The 10611-nt window shown below is 37.2% G+C and overlaps 1 long non-coding RNA gene across 5 annotated transcripts; it reads right to left on the bottom strand.

The window, feature by feature from the left end:
- Positions 1 to 942: 942 nt before the first annotated feature.
- Positions 943 to 6786, bottom strand: LOC135566367 (uncharacterized). Of its 5 annotated transcripts, none has more exons than XR_010462062.1 (4): positions 5752 to 6786; positions 2494 to 5498; positions 1835 to 2391; positions 943 to 1581 (listed from the first exon to the last, which is right to left on the bottom strand). It is a non-coding gene; the product is annotated as an uncharacterized LOC135566367 (long non-coding RNA). The 5 variants fall into 5 exon arrangements; XR_010462060.1 differs by having other exon boundaries at positions 1835 to 3452; positions 3873 to 5498; XR_010462063.1 differs by having other exon boundaries at positions 1835 to 4949; positions 5397 to 5498.
- Between the last annotated feature and the right edge of the window lie 3825 nt (positions 6787 to 10611).

Raw genomic sequence — 10611 nt, 5'->3', positions numbered from 1 at the left:
CCTGACCTTTAACCCCTAACTAACACAGTGACATATCAGTTATATATTAACCCTGACCTTTAACCCCTAACTAACACAGTGACATATCAGTTATATATTAACCCTGACCTTTAACCCCTAACTAACACAGTGATACATCAGTTATATATTAACCCTGACCTTTAACCCCTGACTAACACAGTGACATATCAGTTATATATTAACCCTGACCTTTAACCCCTAACTAACACAGTGATACATCAGTTATATATTAACCCCTGACCTTAACCCCTGACCCTAACTAACACAGTGACATATCAGTTATATATTAACCCCTGACCTTTAACCCCTAACACAGTGACATATCAGTTATATATTAACCCTGACCTTTAACCCTAACACAGTGACATATCAGTTATATATTAACCCTGACCTTTAACCCCTAACTAACACAGTGACATATCAGTTATATATTAACCCTGACCTTTAACCCCTAACTAACACAGTGATACATCAGTTATATATTAACCCTGACCTTTAACCCCTAACTAACACAGTGACATATCAGTTATATATTAACCCTGACCTTTAACCCCTAACACAGTGACATATCAGTTATATATTAACCCTGACCTTTAACCCCTAACTAACACAGTGACATATCAGTTATATATTAACCCTGACCTTTAACCCCTGACCTTAACTAACACAGTGACATATCAGTTATATATTAACCCTGACCTTTAACCCCTAACACAGTGACATATCAGTTATATATTAACCCTGACCTTTAACCCCTAACTAACACAGTGACATATCAGTTATATATTAACCCTGACCTTTAACCCCTGACCCTAACTAACACAGTGACATATCAGTTATATATTAACCCTGACCTTTAACCCCCTATTCAACTAACAGAGTGACATATCAGTTATATATTAACCCTGACCTTAACCCCTAACTAACACAGTGACATATCAGTTATATATTAACCCTGACCTTTAACCCCTAACTAACACAGTGATACATCAGTTATATATTAACCCTGACCTTTAACCCCTAACTAACACAGTGACATATCAGTTATATATTAACCCTGACCTTTAACCCCTAACTAACACAGTGACATATCAGTTATATATTAACCCTGACCTTTAACCCCTAACTAACAGTGACATATCAGTTATATATTAACCCTGACCTTTAACCCCTAACTAACAGTGACATATCAGTTATATATTAACCCTGACCTTTAACCCCTGACTAAGACAGTGACATATCAGTTATATATTAACCCTGACTTTTAACCCCTAACACAGTGACATATCAGTTATATATTAACCCTGACCTTTAACCCCTAACTAACACAGTGACATATCAGTTATATATTAACCCTGACCTTTAACCCCTAACACAGTGACATATCAGTTTTATATTAACCCTGACCTTTATCCCCTAACTAACACAGTGATACATCAGTTATATATTAACCCTGACCTTTAACCCCTGACTAACACAGTGACATATCAGTTATATATTAACCCTGACCTTTAACCCCTAACTAACACAGTGATACATCAGTTATATATTAACCCTGACCTTTAACCCCTGACCCTAACTAACACAGTGACATATCAGTTATATATTAACCCTGACCTTTAACCCCTAACACAGTGACATATCAGTTATATATTAACCCTGACCCTTAACCCCTAACTAACACAGTGACATATCAGTTATATATTAACCCTGACCTTTAACCCCTAACACAGTGACATATCAGTTATATATTAACCCTGACCTTTAACCCCTAACTAACACAGTGACATATCAGTTATATATTAACCCTGACCTTTAACCCCTGACTAACACAGTGACATATCAGTTATATATTAACCCTGACCTTTAACCCCTAACTAACACAGTGACATATCAGTTATATATTAACCCTGACCTTTAACCCCTAACACAGTGACATATCAGTTATATATTAACCCTGACCTTTAACCCCTGACCCTAACTAACACAGTGACATATCAGTTATATATTAACCCTGACCTTTAACCCCTAACACAGTGACATATCAGTTATATATTAACCCTGACCTTTAACCCCTAACACAGTGACATATCAGTTATATATTAACCCTGACCTTTAACCCCTAACACAGTGACATATCAGTTATATATTAACCCTGACCTTTAACCCCTGACCCTAACTAACACAGTGACATATCAGTTATATATTAACCCTGACCTTTAACCCCTAACTAACACAGTGACATATCAGTTATATATTAACCCTGACCTTTAACCCCTAACTAACACAGTGATACATCAGTTATATATTAACCCTGACCTTTAACCCCTGACTAACACAGTGACATATCAGTTATATATTAACCCTGACCTTTAACCCCTAACTAACACAGTGACATATCAGTTATATATTAACCCTGACCTTTAACCCCTAACTAACACAGTGACATATCAGTTATATATTAACCCTGACCTTTAACCCCTAACTAACACAGTGATACATCAGTTATATATTAACCCTGACCTTTAACCCCTAACTAACACAGTGACATATCAGTTATATATTAACCCTGACCTTTAACCCCTAACACAGTGACATATCAGTTATATATTAACCCTGACCTTTAACCCCTAACTAACACAGTGATACATCAGTTATATATTAACCCTGACCTTTAACCCCTAACTAACACAGTGACATATCAGTTATATATTAACCCTGACCTTTAACCCCTAACTAACACAGTGACATATCAGTTATATATTAACCCTGACCTTTAACCCCTAACTAACACAGTGACATATCAGTTATATATTAACCCTGACCTTTAACCCCTAACTAACACAGTGACATATCAGTTATATATTAACCCTGACCTTTAACCCCTAACACAGTGACATATCAGTTATATATTAACCCTGACCTTTAACCCCTAACTAACACAGTGACATATCAGTTATATATTAACCCTGACCTTTAACCCCTAACACAGTGACATATCAGTTATATATTAACCCTGACCTTTAACCCCTAACACAGTGACATATCAGTTATATATTAACCCTGACCTTTAACCCCTGACCCTAACTAACACAGTGACATATCAGTTATATATTAACCCTGACCTTTAACCCCTGACCCTAACTAACACAGTGACATATCAGTTATATATTAACCCTGACCTTTAACCCCTAACTAACACAGTGACATATCAGTTATATATTAACCCTGACCTTTAACCCCTAACACAGTGACATATCAGTTATATATTAACCCTGACCTTTAACCCCTAACTAACACAGTGACATATCAGTTATATATTAACCCTGACCTTTAACCCCTAACTAACACAGTGACATATCAGTTATATATTAACCCTGACCTTTAACCCCTAACTAACAGTGACATATCAGTTATATATTAACCCTGACCTTTAACCCCTGACCCTAACTAACACAGTGACATATCAGTCATGTATTAACCCTGACCTTTAACCCCTGACCCTAACTAACACAGTGACATATCAGTTATATATTAACCCTGACCTTTAACCCCTAACACAGTGACATATCAGTTATATATTAACCCTGACCTTTAACCCCTGACCCTAACTAACACAGTGACATATCAGTTATATATTAACCCTGACCTTTAACCCCTGACCCTAACTAACACAGTGACATATCAGTTATATATTAACCCTGACCTTTAACCCCTAACACAGTGACATATCAGTTATATATTAACCCTGACCCTTAACCCCTAACTAACACAGTGACATATCAGTTATATATTAACCCTGACCTTTAACCCCTAACACAGTGACATATCAGTTATATATTAACCCTGACCTTTAACCCCTAACTAACAGTGACATATCAGTTATATATTAACCCTGACCTTTAACCCCTGACCCTAACTAACACAGTGACATATCAGTTATATATTAACCCTGACCTTTAACCCCTAACTAACACAGTGATACATCAGTTATATATTAACCCTGACCTTTAACCCCTAACTAACACAGTGACATATTAGTTATATATTAACCCTGACCTTTAACCCCTGACCCTAACTAACACAGTGACATATCAGTTATATATTAACCCTGACCTTTAACCCCTAACACAGTGACATATCAGTTATATATTAACCCTGACCTTTAACCCCTAACACAGTGACATATCAGTTATATATTAACCCTGACCTTTAACCCCTAACTAACACAGTGACATATCAGTTATATATTAACCCTGACCTTTAACCCCTAACTAACACAGTGATACATCAGTTATATATTAACCCTGACCTTTAACCCCTAACTAACACAGTGACATATCAGTTATATATTAACCCTGACCTTTAACCCCTAACACAGTGACATATCAGTTATATATTAACCCTGACCTTTAACCCCTAACTAACACAGTGACATATCAGTTATATATTAACCCTGACCTTTAACCCCTGACCTTAACTAACACAGTGACATATCAGTTATATATTAACCCTGACCTTTAACCCCTAACACAGTGACATATCAGTTATATATTAACCCTGACCTTTAACCCCTAACTAACACAGTGACATATCAGTTATATATTAACCCTGACCTTTAACCCCTGACCCTAACTAACACAGTGACATATCAGTTATATATTAACCCTGACCTTTAACCCCTAACTAACAGAGTGACATATCAGTTATATATTAACCCTGACCTTTAACCCCTAACTAACACAGTGACATATCAGTTATATATTAACCCTGACCTTTAACCCCTAACTAACACAGTGATACATCAGTTATATATTAACCCTGACCTTTAACCCCTAACTAACACAGTGACATATCAGTTATATATTAACCCTGACCTTTAACCCCTAACTAACACAGTGATACATCAGTTATATATTAACCCTGACCTTTAACCCCTAACTAACACAGTGACATATCAGTTATATATTAACCCTGACCTTTAACCCCTAACTAACACAGTGACATATCAGTTATATATTAACCCTGACCTTTAACCCCTAACTAACAGTGACATATCAGTTATATATTAACCCTGACCTTTAACCCCTAACTAACAGTGACATATCAGTTATATATTAACCCTGACCTTTAACCCCTGACTAAGACAGTGACATATCAGTTATATATTAACCCTGACTTTTAACCCCTAACACAGTGACATATCAGTTATATATTAACCCTGACCTTTAACCCCTAACTAACACAGTGACATATCAGTTATATATTAACCCTGACCTTTAACCCCTAACACAGTGACATATCAGTTTTATATTAACCCTGACCTTTATCCCCTAACTAACACAGTGATACATCAGTTATATATTAACCCTGACCTTTAACCCCTGACTAACACAGTGACATATCAGTTATATATTAACCCTGACCTTTAACCCCTAACTAACACAGTGATACATCAGTTATATATTAACCCTGACCTTTAACCCCTGACCCTAACTAACACAGTGACATATCAGTTATATATTAACCCTGACCTTTAACCCCTAACACAGTGACATATCAGTTATATATTAACCCTGACCCTTAACCCCTAACTAACACAGTGACATATCAGTTATATATTAACCCTGACCTTTAACCCCTAACACAGTGACATATCAGTTATATATTAACCCTGACCTTTAACCCCTAACTAACACAGTGACATATCAGTTATATATTAACCCTGACCTTTAACCCCTGACTAACACAGTGACATATCAGTTATATATTAACCCTGACCTTTAACCCCTAACTAACACAGTGACATATCAGTTATATATTAACCCTGACCTTTAACCCCTAACACAGTGACATATCAGTTATATATTAACCCTGACCTTTAACCCCTGACCCTAACTAACACAGTGACATATCAGTTATATATTAACCCTGACCTTTAACCCCTAACACAGTGACATATCAGTTATATATTAACCCTGACCTTTAACCCCTAACACAGTGACATATCAGTTATATATTAACCCTGACCTTTAACCCCTAACACAGTGACATATCAGTTATATATTAACCCTGACCTTTAACCCCTGACCCTAACTAACACAGTGACATATCAGTTATATATTAACCCTGACCTTTAACCCCTAACTAACACAGTGATACATCAGTTATATATTAACCCTGACCTTTAACCCCTAACTAACACAGTGACATATCAGTTATATATTAACCCTGACCTTTAACCCCTAACTAACACAGTGATACATCAGTTATATATTAACCCTGACCTTTAACCCCTGACTAACACAGTGACATATCAGTTATATATTAACCCTGACCTTTAACCCCTAACTAACACAGTGACATATCAGTTATATATTAACCCTGACCTTTAACCCCTAACTAACACAGTGACATATCAGTTATATATTAACCCTGACCTTTAACCCCTAACTAACACAGTGATACATCAGTTATATATTAACCCTGACCTTTAACCCCTAACTAACACAGTGACATATCAGTTATATATTAACCCTGACCTTTAACCCCTAACACAGTGACATATCAGTTATATATTAACCCTGACCTTTAACCCCTAACTAACACAGTGATACATCAGTTATATATTAACCCTGACCTTTAACCCCTAACACAGTGACATATCAGTTATATATTAACCCTGACCTTTAACCCCTAACTAACACAGTGACATATCAGTTATATATTAACCCTGACCTTTAACCCCTAACTAACACAGTGACATATCAGTTATATATTAACCTGACCTTTAACCCTAACTAACACAGTGACATATCAGTTATATATTAACCCTGACCTTAACCCCTAACTAACACAGTGACATATCAGTTATATATTAACCCTGACCTTTAACCCCTAACTAACACAGTGACATATCAGTTATATATTAACCCTGACCTTTAACCCCTAACACAGTGACATATCAGTTATATATTAACCCTGACCTTTAACCCCTAACTAACACAGTGACATATCAGTTATATATTAACCCTGACCTTTAACCCCTAACACAGTGACATATCAGTTATATATTAACCCTGACCTTTAACCCCTAACACAGTGACATATCAGTTATATATTAACCCTGACCTTTAACCCCTGACCCTAACTAACACAGTGACATATCAGTTATATATTAACCCTGACCTTTAACCCCTAACTAACACAGTGACATATCAGTTATATATTAACCCTGACCTTTAACCCCTAACTAACACAGTGACATATCAGTTATATATTAACCCTGACCTTTAACCCCTAACTAACACAGTGACATATCAGTTATATATTAACCCTGACCTTTAACCCCTAACTAACACAGTGACATATCAGTTATATATTAACCCTGACCTTTAACCCCTAACTAACAGTGACATATCAGTTATATATTAACCCTGACCTTTAACCCCTGACCCTAACTAACACAGTGACATATCAGTCATGTATTAACCCTGACCTTTAACCCCTGACCCTAACTAACACAGTGACATATCAGTTATATATTAACCCTGACCTTTAACCCCTAACACAGTGACATATCAGTTATATATTAACCCTGACCTTTAACCCCTGACCCTAACTAACACAGTGACATATCAGTTATATATTAACCCTGACCTTTAACCCCTGACCCTAACTAACACAGTGACATATCAGTTATATATTAACCCTGACCTTTAACCCCTAACACAGTGACATATCAGTTATATATTAACCCTGACCTTTAACCCCTAACACAGTGACATATCAGTTATATATTAACCCTGACCTTTAACCCCTGACCCTAACTAACACAGTGACATATCAGTTATATATTAACCCTGACCTTTAACCCCTAACACAGTGACATATCAGTTATATATTAACCCTGACCCTTAACCCCTAACTAACACAGTGACATATCAGTTATATATTAACCCTGACCTTTAACCCCTAACACAGTGACATATCAGTTATATATTAACCCTGACCTTTAACCCCTGACCCTAACTAACACAGTGACATATCAGTTATATATTAACCCTGACCTTTAACCCCTAACTAACACAGTGACATATCAGTTATATATTAACCCTGACCTTTAACCCCTAACTAACACAGTGACATATCAGTTATATATTAACCCTGACCTTTAACCCCTAACTAACACAGTGACATATCAGTTATATATTAACCCTGACCTTTAACCCCTAACTAACACAGTGACATATCAGTTATATATTAACCCTGACCTTTAACCCCTAACTAACAGTGACATATCAGTTATATATTAACCCTGACCTTTAACCCCTGACCCTAACTAACACAGTGACATATCAGTCATGTATTAACCCTGACCTTTAACCCCTGACCCTAACTAACACAGTGACATATCAGTTATATATTAACCCTGACCTTTAACCCCTAACACAGTGACATATCAGTTATATATTAACCCTGACCTTTAACCCCTGACCCTAACTAACACAGTGACATATCAGTTATATATTAACCCTGACCTTTTAACTAACACAGTGACATATCAGTTATATATTAACCCTGACCTTAACCCCTAACACAGTGACATATCAGTTATATATTAACCCTGACCTTTAACCCCTGACCCTAACTAACACAGTGACATATCAGTTATATATTAACCCTGACCTTTAACCCCTAACACAGTGACATATCAGTTATATATTAACCCTGACCCTTAACCCCTAACTAACACAGTGACATATCAGTTATATATTAACCCTGACCTTTAACCCCTAACACAGTGACATATCAGTTATATATTAACACCTTTAACCCTTTAACACAGTGATACATCAGTTATATATTAACCCTGACCTTAACCCTAACTAACACAGTGACATATCAGTTATATATTAACCCTGACCTTAACCCCTAACTAACACAGTGACATATCAGTTATATATTAACCCTGACCTTTAACCCCTAACTAACACAGTGACATATCAGTTATATATTAACCCTGACCTTTAACCCCTGACCCTAACTAACACAGTGACATATCAGTTATATATTAACCCTGACCTTTAACCCCAACACACAGTGACATATCAGTTATATATTAACCCTGACCTTTAACCCCAACTAACACAGTGACATATCAGTTATATATTAACCCTGACCTTTAACCCCTGACCTTAACTAACACAGTGACATATCAGTTATATATTAACCCCTGACCTTAACACAGTGACATATCAGTTATATATTTAACCCTGACCTTAACCCTGGGCAACACAGCACATATCAGTTATATTAACCCTGACCTTTAACCCCTAACTAACACAGTGACATATCAGTTATATATTAACCCTGACCTTTAACCCTAACCCTAACAACACAGTGACATACATCAGTTATATATTAACCCTGACCTTTAACCCTGACCCTAACTAACACAGTGACATATCAGTTATATATTAACCCTGACCTTAACCCTAACACAGTGACATATCAGTTATATATTAACCCTGACCTTTAACCCCTAACTAACACAGTGACATATCAGTTATATATTAACCCTGACCTTTAACCCCTAACTAACACAGTGATACATCAGTTATATATTAACCTGACCTTAACCCTCAGGTTCGAGAGAGACAGAGATACACATTAACCCTGACCTTTAACCCTCAGGTCTGGAGAGAGACAGAGATACACATTAACCCTGACCTTTAACCCTCAGGTCTGGAGAGAGACAGAGATACACATTAACCCTGACCTTTAACCCTCAGGTCTGGAGAGAGACAGAGATACACATTAACCCTGACCTTTAACCCTCAGGTCTGGAGAGAGACAGAGATACACATTAACCCTGACCTTTAACCCTCAGGTCTGGAGAGAGACAGAGATACACATTAACCCTGACCTTTAACCCTCAGGTCTGGAGAGAGACAGAGATACACATTAACCCTGACCTTTAACCCTCAGGTCTGGAGAGAGACAGAGATACACATTAACCCTGACCTTTAACCCTCAGGTCTGGAGAGAGACAGAGATACACATTAACCCTGACCTTTAACCCTCAGGTCTGGAGAGAGACAGAGATACACATTAACCCTGACCTTTAACCCTCAGGTCTGGAGAGAGACAGAGATACACATTAACCCTGACCTTTAACCCTCAGGTCTGGAGAGAGACAGAGATACACATTAACCCTGACCTTTAACCCTCAGGTCTGGAGAGAGACAGAGATACGCATTAACCCTGACCTTTAACCCTCAGGTCTGGAGAGAGACAGAGATACGCATTAACCCTGACCTTTAACCCTCAGGTCTGAGAGAGACAGAGATACACATTAACCCTGACCTTTAACCCTCAGGTCTGGAGAGAGACAGAGCTGCACATTAACCCTGACCTTTAACCTCTGGTCATGACCTTTAACCCTATGGTAAAGTGGTTCATGTGAAGCCCTGTATGTTTTCTCTTCATAAGTCTCATGGAATGTAGATCTACATTGAACACCACACATTGGCTGCTACTGTAGGCTGAATGATGTAACATGCTATTTCCGTGTTAAAATATTATGGG

This window comes from Oncorhynchus nerka, unplaced genomic scaffold (genome assembly GCF_034236695.1).
Source record: "Oncorhynchus nerka isolate Pitt River unplaced genomic scaffold, Oner_Uvic_2.0 unplaced_scaffold_5493, whole genome shotgun sequence".
Taxonomy (NCBI): domain Eukaryota; kingdom Metazoa; phylum Chordata; class Actinopteri; order Salmoniformes; family Salmonidae; genus Oncorhynchus; species Oncorhynchus nerka.
The sequence above is the reverse complement of the archived record's forward strand: the minus strand, read 5'-3'. Positions and strand labels throughout refer to the sequence as shown.